This window comes from Pezoporus occidentalis, unplaced genomic scaffold, assembly GCF_034315485.1.
Source record: "Pezoporus occidentalis ecotype Australia unplaced genomic scaffold, CSIRO_AGI_Poc_V1 ctg4, whole genome shotgun sequence".
NCBI classification, from domain to species: Eukaryota; Metazoa; Chordata; class Aves; order Psittaciformes; family Psittacidae; genus Pezoporus; species Pezoporus occidentalis.
In genome coordinates, this window is record NW_026915724.1 from 21,946,731 (window position 1) to 21,962,605 (window position 15,875).

General features: G+C 41.3%; 1 long non-coding RNA gene across 1 annotated transcript; it reads right to left on the reverse strand.

Annotated features, from left to right (window-relative positions):
- Positions 1–10,080: 10,080 nt before the first annotated feature.
- Positions 10,081–15,627, reverse strand: LOC134171160 (uncharacterized). The gene is made up of 3 exons (XR_009967521.1): positions 14,025–15,627; positions 12,764–13,978; positions 10,081–12,138 (listed from the first exon to the last, which is right to left on the reverse strand). It is a non-coding gene; the product is annotated as an uncharacterized LOC134171160 (long non-coding RNA).
- Positions 15,628–15,875: the final 248 nt, after the last annotated feature.

Consider the following 15,875-nt stretch of genomic DNA (forward strand, 5'->3'; position numbering starts at 1 on the left):
TGGATTAGGCTGCAAAAGAAAGAGCTGAGGGTAAGCAGACAGGCTCATCCCACAGGCATTGCTCAGCAGGCACCTCTTTCTCACTAAGCTGGATGGAACCAACTTGGCTACAAAACACTAAACCCCGCAGTAACAGGCAATGGGGCGCAATTGATGAAAAAGTTCCCATTTTACCTAGGAGAGGAGTGGTCCGTATATTTTAGTTACTAAGAGCTGCAATGCTAAGTGCTTGGCAATTACGAACATAAATCTCATTGATTTTCTGCCCAGGGAAGAGACTTAAGTAACTTAAGAAATTTTGGGAACTTTCATCACAAGTCTCTTACTACAGTGTGGTTGTCTCTAAAATACAGCCTTGATCCCTGATGTTGTATGAGAGAAGACATATATTGTGTTGTTCCTCTTTTGATTTTCTGCACACTGCATTGACAGGATAATAAAAAATACACTTTGCATATATGAATGAGAGGAAGAACAATAAAGGCCATGATTTTGTCACAGCTATTTCCATGACAAAACTGAAGACTTTTGAGAGGGTATTTTCTTAATGCAATGTCACTGTGTTTGTCATGGAAATCACATCTTAGACAAAAAAATCAAAGCGCTGACTTCACAAATCATCTATGTTCTACTCAGTCCATGATGCATCTGACAACACCATAGCTTCAGCACATACACATAAAATGCAAGTTAAATATATTGTACAAGCAACGACAATGTTTTACAAATAGGAATTCATGTGCAAACTAAAAAAATAGCATATTAAATGTATTTTTTTATAAAGTAGTAGGACCATGAAATATCTGGGAAGAAAACAGTAATAAAAAGTCAGAGAAGACAGACCTACCCTCTGGAGAGCAGCACCCTGAACCATGTTTGGTAAAGAAGGGGCCTGATTCCAATTTCCCAAGGAGTAGCCCTGGGCCTGTGTCTTGGCTGTAGCGAGCCTCGAGTTGTACTACTGCACAGGAGGCCTCACAGACCTTGCCCACCTATAATGTTGACAGCATCTCTCAAAATCAGTCCACATTTGACTGACAGGGAAACCCCAAGTTGATGGAGCTGTAGCTGTTCTGTGTCAGTTTTCCAACGAGCCCCCAGGTCTTCAGCAGGACAGTGAGACTTGCCAAGCGGTGATGTCCTGAAGAACACAGTGGCACCCAATGGAGGAGAAACAGTGGGATGCTATTTCCTGAGATATTCAGCCTTTCTCACATCAAGAACAGAAGCAAATTTATTTATTCTGAAACTGCAGCATTATGGTGCAACACCTCCTCATGCACATGGGCGACTTTTATTCAGCAAATAATTAGCACATCTTCCTTGCACAGAGCTAAATAACTAAATGTTTCCTTGCTTAGAAGAATTTGCCTGAGCTCTTGGTCACAGGTCTGGGTTAGGTGACCAGAAGCCCTCCTGATTCGTATCAACCCTTCTTAAAGAATCGAGAGAATCTTCATTCACTGCAGACCTTGTCCCACTGCTTAGCCACCACTGGCTCCCAGATCCAGAACTGGTCCCACTACCAGGGTTCCTGGTTTCTCCTACTGGAGCGAGTTACCCTGAAATCACCCCAACACCAGCACAGAAGATCCCTCTGGTGCTGGTTCTTCAGGTTAAGCAGAGGCAACTCCGAAATCCAAATAGAGGCAGGATGGGGAACAGAGTAAGGAACTAGCCCACTGTTACCTGAGGCCACTCCTGACCTGAATGGAAAAAAAAAGACAACCACCCTGCACCAAAATTAAATTACCATTTGAGCTACTTAGCAAGTTAACTAAATTTACCATGACCTACATACCAGACAGCGCTGGGTATGTGGAAATACTTCTTTCTGTGGGAGCCAGGTCACTCAGTAAAATCTAGTTTAAAAATCCATACACACTTTCCTGAAGCCTCCATCAGTCTTACAGCAGAGAACAGCTAATCTGAAGAAGCAGTGAGACATTTTTAACCTTGACATCTATTAGGTCAGGCCTGCAATGATTTTAGTCTCTTGTCAGGGTATCAGACGATGCTGACAGATAAACTTATTAAGCTGGGTGCATATTGCAGTGCAGACACAGTAATTACAGCCTAGAAACAATCATTTAAATAGAAAATAATGCATTGCATGCAGGAAGTTCATTGCCAGCTGCCTAGGGGCAGCACCTCCACAGCTACTGTGCAGAAATAAAGCACATCAGGCAGCACATTGGGTATTAAAACTTTGTGAAAGTACGTCAGCTGAAAAGCAACCACTCACAAACAGCAGATATAGCTGGAGAAGATAAAACAATTAAATGTATATATTGGAAAGAGTCTCCTAAAGAAAGACAAAGATGCGTCTATCTATCTATCTATCTATCTATCTATCAATCATCTATGTTTAAAACAGAAAGTTTACTTTATTTTTTTATACCTAGTTATTTATATGCATATACACAGGGGTAAAACCAGACCCTTATTAATAGTTACCTTGAATAGTCTATATAATGGCCTCTTCCAAAACAAAGTGGAGGATATGTCCTTCAGACCAGCACTGGAGCTGACCAGCTGGACCTTTCCCTACCTTTTAGCATCTCTCCCTACCCCATGTCAGCATCACTCAATTTTTAACCACATACTGATGCAGCACTGGTCGTTGTAAATAAAAATGCTGAGTCACCACATAATATTTGCTCTGTTGTTTTTAAACAGTATTTGTGTATAAAAGATCAGCTGAGATTAAGAAGACAATGCAGAGCTTTAGAGATAAGTTAAATGGACAGTGAAAATTGGCTTTTAATCTACTTAGGAATTCTTTGTGATTAAAGTCTGGCATTTTTTTCTGTGCTAATGAAGGACTGGACCATGGCCTGTTCTGTTGTTGCTGCTTTTCATTCTAAATCATTTGCACAGGTAAATTTTGATTTCCTTTCCATACCCGTGTGATCAGATGAAGCACACAGACACTATTAAAAGATGCATACATTGGCTTTCAACCTCCATCACAGTGAGTTTCTTTTTTCCAGCAGGCATCTGAGTTTGCTACCCCTTATGTAAACCTACTTTGGATGCATGCTTTATGCAAATAAGCTTTACTGAGCAGCAGGCCACGAGCTGGCACATACATCAAACAGCATGTAAATCCTTCCCCATTGAAGACATGGTTTATAGTGTGCCACTGGATTGTAAAAATGTAAAACATCTGTCAAATACTGTACTGGTATGGCATGGGGGCTCTTAAAAACAGCCACTCGTTGGATTAACAGAGTATATGCTTTGCAAAACCTTCTCTGAGGCACCTATACCCTTAGCGGTGTATTCAAAAGCCGTAAGAAAGAACAATTAGTCCTCCTGATGCTTTACAGTGGATTAGAAAACAGAGGAAACAGGCATGGATCTCAGTTTAAACCAAGTTTACCGGAGCTCAGCTGATTGACTGGATTTGCTAGGAATTCATTTTAGCAGCAAGATAAAAATAATATTAAAAAGGTGAACACTGGGAGGTACTGGAAAGCCCAAGTGCAACCTGATTTGAGCTGCATTGCACAGGGGGATATCACTTGAGTTAGGGCTGCCCACAGTTAACATGGTGTTTTCCAAAGGAGAAATGGAAATGAAACATTATGTTACAAGTGAAATCAAAGAGGCTGTGTGTGCTCACCCTCTTTGAAAATGTGGTTATAAGAAACAGACACCTAAGAATAATTTTCTCTCTTCTATTTAGTCCTGTCACACTTACCCCTTCAGTATTTGAATGCTGTCATGGCATGGTTTAATAAGCAGCATGACTAACATCTGTCCCATAATTTATTTACTCATCCTCTCCCTCACGAATGACCCGTGTGCAGTGCAGACTGCTTTTATTATGTATACACACAAAACCATACTTAATTAAACAAGCACACACATGTCCATGTAAGTTTGTCAGAGAGAGCAAGATGAAAGCAAAGGTGTGCCTCATATCTAAGGCAGGGAGTGCTGGGATTTATGCAGTGGGAATGGCGAGGCTGGGGCTAGAAAGGGTCCCAAAAAGGTGCTGCCCAGACACGTCTTGCCCTTCTCTTGGATAAAGCATGGCTGTGCTCTTGGCATAGCACTGCTGTGGCACATAATCTTGAGCAGCATAAATGGTGACCAGTGTAACTGAGTGGTTATGGAAAATTTGGAGTCTTACATGAGTTTTAGCTATAGCTGCTACGTATAGTGCCCAAGAACACAGAGCCAAGGAGCTTAACTAGTAATGATGTACCAGGATTTCTTCAGACAGTTTTAAAATGCTTTGTCTATGCTACAGCACTGTATTTTACTAGGAACTTGGTTTTATGTTAGTGACAGTATGTCTGCGCAATACTGTTATGCTGGAGCGACCTGCAGAAGAAGCTATTTCCTTAGTACAGGAAGAAATTTGGGTATTAATTAAATTTTTGCAAGTAAAGGCAGGAGAAAGGAATTTCTTTGTTTCTGGCAGTGAGAGAAACAGATTTACAAGGGGTTTTGTGGAACTTGGCCTCTTTGAATGGGTAAAATCCATTGCCATTCAGGAAATACATTAATGTAGTAGTGGTGCTACACAAGAAAAGATCCACTTCTAGTTATTTTCACAGTGCATGATGGATGCCCTTTAGCTGGCTGTGCCCTGTGACTGAGGACAGGAGTGCTCTTGACCATTTTTCTAGTGATGTGTGGTCTCTGTGAAGATGTACTTGTATTTTTTTCACCTGGACGGCACATCCAACAGTGGAAAAGAGCTAATCCAGAGAGCCTGGCAGGTTTCAGCAGGAGGGGTCAGGCAGTATCACAGCAATAAGTGACAGCTAACATGAGAAACTACAACTACTCATCCAACCTCTAAGAGCCAGGATGAAGGGCCTGAGCCACTAGCACTCAGCAGCACTGTGTCTGACTTTCAGCCTCTTTTCAAAGTACCCACCTGAATTCGATAGTGTTTTCCTTTCTCAGATCCTATATGAGCCCAGACAATGCTTACACAGCCATTTGTTTCTTAGGAACATATAGCAGTTTGCTTTCTCTCCTGTGGCAGTTGCTGCTTTGTCAGCTGTGAAACAGAGGCATTTAGAAGTTAAATGGTTTATATAATGATGTGAAACGGAGCTTGGAAATCACCCCGTTCCCACCCCTTCTTGGGCTGAGTTGAGTTCAGTAGGCTGCCTTTGCATGTACAGCAGATCAATGGCAAGGTTTAAGAAAATCTTCCACATCCTATGCACTTTTCCATGAAATAAGAAGGGGCCATCAGACTAGAGAATGTGACCTGCAAAAGGAGAGCATCCCTATGGTGTTAAGGCGCAGGTCTCTTCATACTGCCAAGCATTTTAGTTAATAAATGCCTTAAGAAAGTTACTAAGACACTTCTTATACTTCCTAAAACTTTACCAGCAAGAGCAGACACAGCATTACAGCCCTGGGCATGACTTTCAGCCACAGCAAGGGAATGTAGCCCTGCACTGGGTTCCTTTGGGCTGCATTAATGAAGGCAAAAATGCCCAGAGACCAGCTCTGGGTGCTGTTGGGTACCCTCCACAAAGAGAGCAGCTCTGGCTGTAAGGATCCTAGCACGGGCTTTCTGCTGGCTGCCTCACTCATAGCTCCCCAGAGCCCAGAGGAGGACCTGCTTCCCACCAGGCTGCTGCACTGCATGGTCAGCACACAAGGGAGAGTGTAGCAAGATGAGCAGGGCAGCTGCAGTGTTGCATGCAGATATTCACAGATCTGCCTGCATTTCCTGCTTTTTCCAAGAATGACAGCGCAAAATAACAGCATCATAAATGTTTCAGCTGATTTCCAACCTGGGAGTGTGAAATGTGCTTGTGCCTCAATCACTACTATGGAAAACACCTTTCAGTTCTAACCAGCATTTCTGAGGACTTCCTGAGAGTTGCAGGTGGCACTCTGCCATCTTTAGGGATTTAAACACAAATAAGAACTGGTGTCACTGGTGAATGAGGATCATGGATCCTCATGAAAATAAAGTTGCTTGCAGGCATGTCACAGACTGGTGGTGACATCAGTCTCAAAGGTGGTGCTGGCCTCCTGCCATTGCCCAGAACAACAAAAGGCCAGCTTGGCAAGAAGCAGGGACATTGTGTGGATCTGTTTGTACAGCAAGCATGGTGCTGCAGATTGGGAAAACAAAATCTAGCACCATCTCAATACATTTCTTTATGCTTCCTGCGCTGAGGGTGGGACTAGGGCTGGGTTTAAAACAAAAAGGAGGAAAAAAAAAGATAAAGGTCAGTTGTGTTTAATGTCACATTTAACTCTGTGGGTGGCACCAAGTTTTTGTCTGTGCCTGCTTGTCTGTGCCCAGAAGCTGTGCATATATTCTTTTGCAATGGGAACCAGTATAGCAAAGCAGCTGCAACAGGCTTTTATTGCGATGCTGAAAGAGACCCCAGCACCTGCAGAGCACTCTTTCTTCCCATTCCCATACTTATTCAACTCACTGGGGCCTGCCATGGAAAAGAAGGATTCATGTAGTGCCTGTTGTCTGGTGAACACTGTGAAACCACTCCAGGTTTGACTGTCTGGGCACTGGATTCCTCCACAGAGAAACGGTGACAAAACCATTCTTGGAAATCTAGTGCTGTTCTAGGAAATGAGGAAAGTTCGTTGTAGTGATATCAAAGCATCAAATAATTCCTTCAGACATTCTTAATAAAGCCAGGTTTCAAAGTCAGGGTGCAATTTCAATGTTAAAAGGTAAAGCTTTCTGAATAATCCTGATATGTTTATGACCGAGCAGTTATGCCATCACAACAATGTTCTCCTTTAGCATCAACAGGAGCGTGCATGATGCCTTGAAGGATGAGGAGGGCAGAAAGGTCACAGTTTTAGAGCATTGTTCATTATTACATCTAATTTTGCTCATTTTATTAATAACTGATTTTCTCCCAATCCTCTCAGATGTCACCTTCATGTTTTGTCATAATTCTGTGAAGTTTTAAGCCTTCAGATTACAGATAGAAAAAACAGCAGACACAGTATTACAGATTGACTCTCCCTCTCTTCATGCAATTCAGTAACTTGGGCCAATTACACTGCTTGGGCTCTAGAAGTACTGGTAATTCTGTAATTTCTTCACAGAATTAGGTTCCCCTGTCTTCCCTGGTATTGGGCACCGATTCTCCATCCTGCATGTACCTAAAACACCCAGGGATTTAGCTAGAGGATATGAGATCAGGCTCTGCTGGTTTACAGAGGATAAAGAAATCTTCTCCTGCTGGGCCCCCAGCTGGCAGCATTTATGGCATCTATCCAGCTCTTCTGGCAAATCTATTGCTGTACCAGAAACAGAGCCCACCCCCTGCTCAGGACAAGCTGCAGTACAAGGCAGGACACAAAGGTACTTAGGTGTGAAGGACAGCACTTCACAGTGCCTTCGAGATTTGCATCCAGACTACTCATCAAAGGTGTCACACTCCATTTCACATTACATTTGAAAAGATGAAAGACTATATAAGCTCTGCTATGTGTCCAGATAAACAGGAAATTTAACCGTCCTATGTACGGGCGCATCTGATGCTTGTATTGTGTGATAAAATAAGCAGCATACAGTAGTGGAGGACTAACTTTTGCCTTCATGGGCTGTGCAAACAGCTGATGAATCTAAGAACCTAGCAAATACCTTTGTCTGAACTCATTCTTCTTCTCAGATGCCCTCCTCTGCCCATCCATGGGTGTTTCCATCTCTCATGCTGGCAAAAGATCCACAACTTTCATCCTAAGCAGCTTCTTATTTCCAGCCAGTTTCAGCCTCTGCTCTAGCTCATGGAGAACCTGCATCAGCACCTGAAATCTTGAGTCCTACCCTGTATGTTAACCTAGGGCAAGGAGGTACCTAATATTAACTGTCATTGTACCTTTACATCAGTAATGCAAAGCCACAGGGGGAGGGCCAGACCTGCCATTTTCAGAGTCCACATTTAGCAGTAGGATTTAATTTAAACTGATCCTTAATTCCATCATAAGACAAAGCCAGAAACTCAGGATTACACATAATCGAAATCAAATGTTCATCCACACCTCATTTTTTACCAGAACACAAATGTTTCAGATACAGACCAAGAACTCGGGTCATGCCAGACATTTTTTACCGATTTTAGAACTTTGTCAAATATATTGCAAGACTGAGTCCCCTAGTGACTTCTGAAGCCATTTATGTGTATGTAAAAGCCCATGGGTGAAATTTTTTGCTGCAATTCCCGTGCTAGTTCCACTGAGAGTCACCAAAGCGACTCAGGCAGAGTCCAGCCCAGATACTTCGACTCGGTAACATTTCTGTTGGTGTGGTTTAAACCCAGTCAGGTAACTCGTTCACTCACTTCCCCCCCTTCCTTCCCTCCCCCTACTCCCAGAGGGACGGAGAGGAGAATCAAAAGAATGTAACTCCCATGGGTTGAGATAAGAACAGTTTAGTAACTAAGGTATAACTCAAATCACTGCTGCTACCACCAATGATAATAATGATAAAGGAAATAACAAGGGAAGAGAATACAACACCTCAGCACCAGCCAACTGATAACTCGCCCCCCCCAGCACAACCGAGCTCTGACCAACACCTCCTCCAACCCCACAGTCTCCCAGCCCTTCCGGCTAACTCCCAGTTGCATCCTGGGCATGACGTGCTGTGGTATGGAATACCTCTTTGGTCAGTTTGGGTCAGGTGTCCTGTCTCTGCTTCCTCCTGGCTTCCCCTCCTCCCTGGCAGAGCATGAGGCTCACAAAGTCCTTGGCCAAACCAAAACATCATTGTTACCAGCTCTGTTCCCGAGCTGAAAGTCAAAACACAGCACTGCACCAGCTACCAAGGAGGAGAAAAATGACTGCTACTGCTGAACCCAGGACACTGTGCATAGGGAAAATGAAGGGGCAGAGACTGGGACACTGCCAGTCACATCTGCAGGACCCCCCTCACAGGCAGAGAGCAGAAGTTGTCCAGGGGTCTCTTCCCTTCCCCTCTATTTCAAAACATACCCAGAGGTACAATTCTGCTCCTGATTTCCATTACATTTAAACTGTCAGGTTTTTTGTATGAAGTGTTTTAGAGTCAGAGACCAAGTTTCCTGACTTGTAAGGTTTTTGTTCCATGAGCTGTCATCTAGATTGTTCACTGCCTAGCAGACTTGCGTTATTTCAGCCACATTATACTAAAGTTAACAATAAAAGTAAAGTTAAAAATAGGTGATAATACAGTCTGACAAGAACAGGCTTTCTATGGTTGGGCCATTAGCCTAGTATATATTTTGGTGCCCTGTAAATATTGGGGATGGCAGGTACACTTTTTTTTTTTAATAGTAAAAAGAGCGATGAATTTTAACTTACATTAATAAAAAAGGTTCAAACTGTTCTTTCGGTCATGGAAAAGTCCAGAAAATTATTTAAAGAGCACTATCAGCTTTAAACCTCTTCAGTGTTAAATAGCAACCCTGGTTTTGCAATTAGCTTTTCCAAGGAAGGGTTTTCATGGGCACCCACTCATACTGATTCTGTTATGGCACTGTGGTTTCAAAGCAAGAGAAATAGGGCAGAATTACAGGGGAAAATCCTGCTGAAAACAAAAATGCTTTGATTTGCTAGGAGTCAATACACTATCAGTTTCCTGCTGCAAACAGAAGGGATTGGATGTCTTAAATAAGATGTCACAGAGGCTCTATGCACTGAGAATATCAAATCCATAAATTAGCATCATATCAGAAATAATACATCTAGCTATCATAGGAGCTTTTCCCCATGAACCAGAGAGAGGAGAGTGCTTAGTCTCACAGAGGTTAACATCTGGAAAAGAATTCAAGTTACAAAATCCACAAATGACTGGCAGCCCACATTAAATTTGTTGTCTTGAATCAATTGAAAGTAGTATGGGGGATTCCACAAGGGATATTATCTTGTTTGGCCTTAAGCCACTCACTGGAAAATGTGCATATTGGAAGTGAAATCGAATTACATAGATTTGTCTTCTAAATATTCACCATATGTTCTCATAAAACTAAGTGACAGCCCTATCTATAAAATGAATTGTTTATTGTGTAGCTGTTTTCTTTAGGCTTTGCTTCAAATCCTTAGTAGAAAACATGAGATCTGTAAACATTTGAGTCATATACAAGATGTTAAAGGAGTTTATTCCAAATTTTTAGAAAGAAAACCTTTACAGCTTGAATGTTTACACATCAATCGCTCCTCTTTTTGTAATTACAATCATGCTCGTTGTAGTTTCAAGTCTTCTTCTCCAGTTTCAGCTTTTCTCTTTCTATCCTAAAACAACTTGTGCTGTCTCAGCTATTGTGGATAAGGTAGGTACCAGCCCAGAAGGGACCTCATCTCAGTCACCATTAATAAACTTGTAACACAGGAAAGTAACACAACCCTTCTGTAGTTAATAGCATCTGGTGTGGTCTATAGAAAGCTGACTAAACCAGCTGAGAATTAGAGCTGTACAGAACATATGCACAAAAGTTATCTAGTAAAATAATAGGAATGTTTTAGTAGTTCGAGCTGGACTGAGTAGCAACACAAAGAAAATAACTATAATGACTTTAACACCTTTGCTATATAAACCTAAAAGATGCTGTAGGGCCTTTGGGGGCGGAACATCAAAAAACCTAGGAAGAATTTCTATTGTGAGTAGGTTTGGGTTATGTCTAACACCAATTTCACTTGTAACCTGGTCTTCAGGTCCTGTTAAATGTTTTGCTTTGTTTACACAGGAAGTCTTGTGTGAGGGGAGAGATGAATGAAAAAGAAACTTGTTGAACTTAACAGTGCAGTGCCTTCCCAAAGCAGCCATCCAGAGTGCTACAGTATGTCCAGGCAGAAGTGAGGAACTGGCATCCCAGGACATGAACAAAGATGAGAGAGGCTGGACACAAAAGGAGTATAGGGGTTTGTGCTGCCAGGTAAGAGGTGTTCATGTCAATGAGCAGGTACCTCAGCCCTTCCTGCAAGTAACAGCTGGTAGAGGTACTGTACAACTCTGTGCAAAACCCCAGAATGCCACAGCTTTCCTTTCTGAAGCACTCCTAAAAGGCATTTATAGAGACTGGTTAGACACTAAATCCAAAATACAGGCTTTAGTGAAAATGAAAGGCAAATTTGTCTGTTAGATGTCAAACCACTGGGTATGAGGTCTGCAACCTCCAAGCTGCCTGAAAGCAAAGAGGGTTGTCACTCTCTGAACATAGCCCTCACTAGACCCTAAGGAAGTTTTCAGACATGCCTTGGGCAAAGCATGGGCAAGAGCCATGGATGGGGGAAAGAAACACTGTTCCTTCCCTACCACCTCCTGTTTTAAGTATAAGTAACAGAGACCAAGACCTTACAGGTCCCACTGCATGAGCTCAGTGTAGGGATGCATCTGTGCTTTGAGGGAAATGGTTTGTTTATAGGACTTGTAACCAACCTCTCAGCCAAGTTTACTTACTTCTCCTGATTGCAATATGTTGTACCTCTAGCTTGGCAATTTTTGCTGTTGTACTTTTTGTATTGCATGACTTCAGGCACTGTTCTTGGGATCTGTTTCTCTTCCAAGACCAAATAAGAGTTCTCAAGTGGAGGAAAGGTGTTTTTAAATAAAGGAGGTATTTTACACCTTAAAGGGACATTTTGCCTTCTTGCTCAGTCTGCAACCTATTTGCTGATATTTTTCTTCTCTTGTTCACAACATCACTGAGAAAGTTCCCAGAAAAACAACATGAGGCTCACTAAGAATGATGGCTTGTTGGGAACATTATCTCAAGAAGCAAACGATTGCCTACATTTCTGCTGCTTTCTTTAGCAGAGCTCAAGAGTTTCAAGGCGTCACAAACTACAACTTGCTCTTTCATGTGCTGTATTTTTAGATTCCCATGACGAATGCACACAACTCCACCAGGACTCACACTGTTCTTCCTTCTCATAATGTGTTTGTCATATAAACTCAGAGTAGCCTGAGGCCACATAGCTAGCAAACAAGAAGGTCAAGTTCCTTCTTCTAACTCTCAAAAGAATCACAAACATTTTTCATGTTTGACTGAAGAATACACGTTGTTATAGGACCTGCCTTAAATATAGTTTTGTTCTTTCTCTGACTTAAAAGATTGTTGATCTCACTTTATACACGTAGGGTCCACACGTTTGTTTTTGGCATATTGTTGTTGTAATATGTTTTACTTGGTACTTTCCGAAGAAAGTAACCCCCCAGAGCTTACAACTTTACAATAGTTTCGGGAGGGGTTTTTTATAGAAAAAAAAAACCAAACAACAAACAAGCTTTCATTGCAGGGTAACATTTTCAGTAGAGGTGAGATTACTTACCTTGGGACAGCTGAAACCTAGCATTATTTCTGCCATTTTCTAGGCAAAACATGTCTTAATAGTGCAGACCCGAGATGTCTTCATTGGTGTCCACATTATATAAGGAATTCATAACTTATCAAAGTCCTAGAAGCAAAGACCTGAAGTGAAAATAGCCATATCCATATGGCCTAAATCCATATTAAATTACACAATTTGCATGTTTTAAAGAATAAGAGGAAAAGACGTCCCAGCTCACCAGGCAGATATCAGCTCTGTTGCCTTGCATTACTTGATTTACCGTCCACCAAGATTGTCATGCAAAGTCTTTCCCAGATTTTTTTTTAATAGCTTTCTCTTTACAGCTACAACAGAAGAAGCTGCTGCTTTTCATGGAGTTCAGTAGGACCTTCCTGAGATCCTTCTTCCCACACACAGGCGTCTAGAACCAAAGAAAATGATGCTATACTTTCAGAAGAGATGAGTATGTGGTTCATACATAGTAGACAGAATCACAGAATCATAAGTCTACTTCTAAAGAAGTCTATCATGCTCCCTCTGCCATGTCTCTTTAGGCACAGGAATGTGCACAGAAACCTGCCACTGCCTGATTTTCATTTCAAGTCTCTCCTCATTCTCTTCTTAAGATTTATCACAAAAAGTACGATGCAGCACTACCTATGGTGCCATTATCAAAGGCTCTGATACAATAAGTACTTTCTGATCATCTGAGATCAATGAATGGATAAAACAATAAAAATACAAGAGTTACATGAATACCAAAGTGAAAACGACTAAGTAAAATTCTCAAGAGTGAAGGCTCATTTAGCAAAAGGAAATATCAAAATCTTGAGCAGAAAGTCAAGAATCAGCAGTCCAGTAAACTTAAGAAGCTTGCATGAACTTAAAGGCATGCTTTTTTTCAAGCCTTAGCCTGTGTGTTAAGCAGAAGTTTGTCTCCATAAGGTGCTACGTCAGGTCACTTGTTTTCCCAAGTTAGGCATCACTGTCAAGCCCTAAAATAATGCTAAGCCAGTCAGATTACATGGCAGAGATGTTGAGACCTGGTGACAGCCACAAAGGACAAATTGGTCTTCTGGAAATCATCTCAGCTTCCCACCTCCATCATTAGCTGCTTATCAAAACTGAGCTGACTATCCAACACTATTGAAAAACAAATGGATATTGTAAGCTGTCTCAAACACTGTGTGATAAAAACCAGTTCTAAAATATTTGCAATGATAAAATCATTCCTCAGAGGGGAAGCCATTCATTTTCTAGCCATGGAAACAGTTGTGAAGCTGTTTCCGTTTTGGATACAGGTTAGAAAGCTTTGGTCTTCTGAAGCTGCAAGGGGAGTAAGAATTTATTCATTGTTCCAAACGGTGCTAGAAGAGCTTATACTGATCATGCCAGATAGAGCTCATCTCCTAAGGAAAGTTTTGGTAACTGGATGATGATGAAGTCCTGAGAATTTCAAGTCCCTGACTTGGGAAACTGAAGAAAATAAATGGAGGAAGGATGAATCCAATCCCAGAAGAAGGCACCTCAATGACTTGTGAAGAGCTGAAAAAATGTTTATTTGATCTTCCTACCTCCTACATAATGAGGAGAGGTAGTCTTCGCTATTTGACCAGGGATGCAAGAATGATTCAACATGTCAAAGTTATCTCATGCAAGATTGAAAGGGACAGATGAGTCAAGACATTTTAGACTGGCTGTCCTGGGTTTAGCAGTAGTGTCCTGCTAAACCCAGGACACTGGCACACAGAGCAACAAGATCACCTAAAAAACTAGTAAATTTGTGTGCAGCCATATTTATTTTCAATTAAACCTCATTTTGGGTTCCCTCTGTTTTCCTTTGTGGAAAGAGTGAGAAAATCTCCAGTTCTGTAACAGACCAGGGACCTGCTCACTTCTGGAAATATCCCAGGAGGTGAACATTCTGTGGTGAAATGTTCTCAGCAACAGTGCTGCCTATATAGCAGAAGGTGCACAGGGACTACTCTAGCAAATTATTCATGGACAATAAATAATGTATAATGTGTCTCAAAGGCTAGGGAAGTGCACTCTGCAGTGCACACAACATTCCTATTCCAGAAGGCGTTTTTGTTTGGGTTAGTTTCCTTCTCATCATTAACTCTGTGGGTAAGCATGACCTTGCATAAGCCTGGGTTTGGGTTTTTTTTTCACATCTCATGTGACCATCTAATGCATCAGCTAAAAGAAAATAAATTTTTTTCTTAGTCTTGTTTTTATCAGGATTTATTATTACATTCATATTACCAGGTTAATTTGTTAGCTTTGTATCTACTTAGGTTTTCCTGAGGGTAATATCATCTCCAAACTACATTATCCTGTTAGGTTTAGTGGTAGTAATAGTGTTTCCAATGTCAGTTACAGAAAAGGTTCTGTAGCAGCAAGTACTGCATCAGCCTCCTGTGAAATATACTCCCCATCCTTGGGAGCTCATAAACTAGGTTATGATAAGTTGCAGCTGGCTGATGAGGTAACAAGCGAGAAGATATCATGTCCTAATTAAAGGAGTTGGCTTGCTTTCTACTTGGCTACTGTAGTAAAGGGAGTTACTTGGAAAGCTGCTTGTCTTCCTACCTCATGGCTGAATAACGTTTATTAATCACCACTGATTTCTCAGTGTACTTCTCCCCTGGGAGAAACAGGGGAGGATCTTTCTCTTTCCCTTTTACTATGTGATTTGCAGCCTGGATGACTCAGGGTAAGCTGTGCCATTTCCTCTCCTTTCTTTCCAGATGTTGTGTTTACCACACCTTGGACTGCTCTGCAGAACAGCCTAATCTTCCCCAGTAACTATTCAGAAACAACCTAAAATAAACTAATGGGTACTTTTGCCCAAGATTCCCAAGACCTATTTCACTCTTCTGATCTCTTGGACAAAAGCAGTTGGGAAATAAGGTAATGTAGTTCATATACTCTTTCAGAGGGCCAAGCAAACTTACTTTGAAGATGTAACTGTCATGTAAAGATTTATTTCCAGAAGAAAGTCTCTGGGGTAGTTCCTATCCAATTTCCCATTTCTTTAAGGCTCTTCTTCTAATGGAGGTTTAGATCAGATATTAGGAAAAAATCTTCACCAAAAGGGTTATCAAGCACTGAAACAGGCTGCCCATGGAAGTGGTTGAGTCACCATCCTTGGAGGTTTAAGATGTATAAACACAGCACTTAGGGACATGGTATAGTGGTGAAATTGTCAGTGTTAGGTTTATGGTTGAACCCAATAATCTTAAAGGTCTTTTCCAACCCAAACAATTCTATGATGCTATGATTCGGAAATACATAGTTTTCAAAGTCAGGATTTATTTTGCTTTTCTTTTTATTTAGTACGTCTCTGTAAAGAAGTGGGAGGAGAAAAACAATACAATTTAAAAAAAAAACTTTTTGAATATTTTCTCTAGTTCTAGAATCTTGATAACTTTAAAGTCTTGGCACAAATACTTGAACAGTGTCTGACTATTCTCTGGAATTAAAATTCTAACCATTAACAGAGCAGATTTATGATTATGAATTCTAAAATATGCTTAAACCAAAATTCATAGATGCTGGTGATTCACCTAGTGAAGATGTGGCTGCAATAATATATG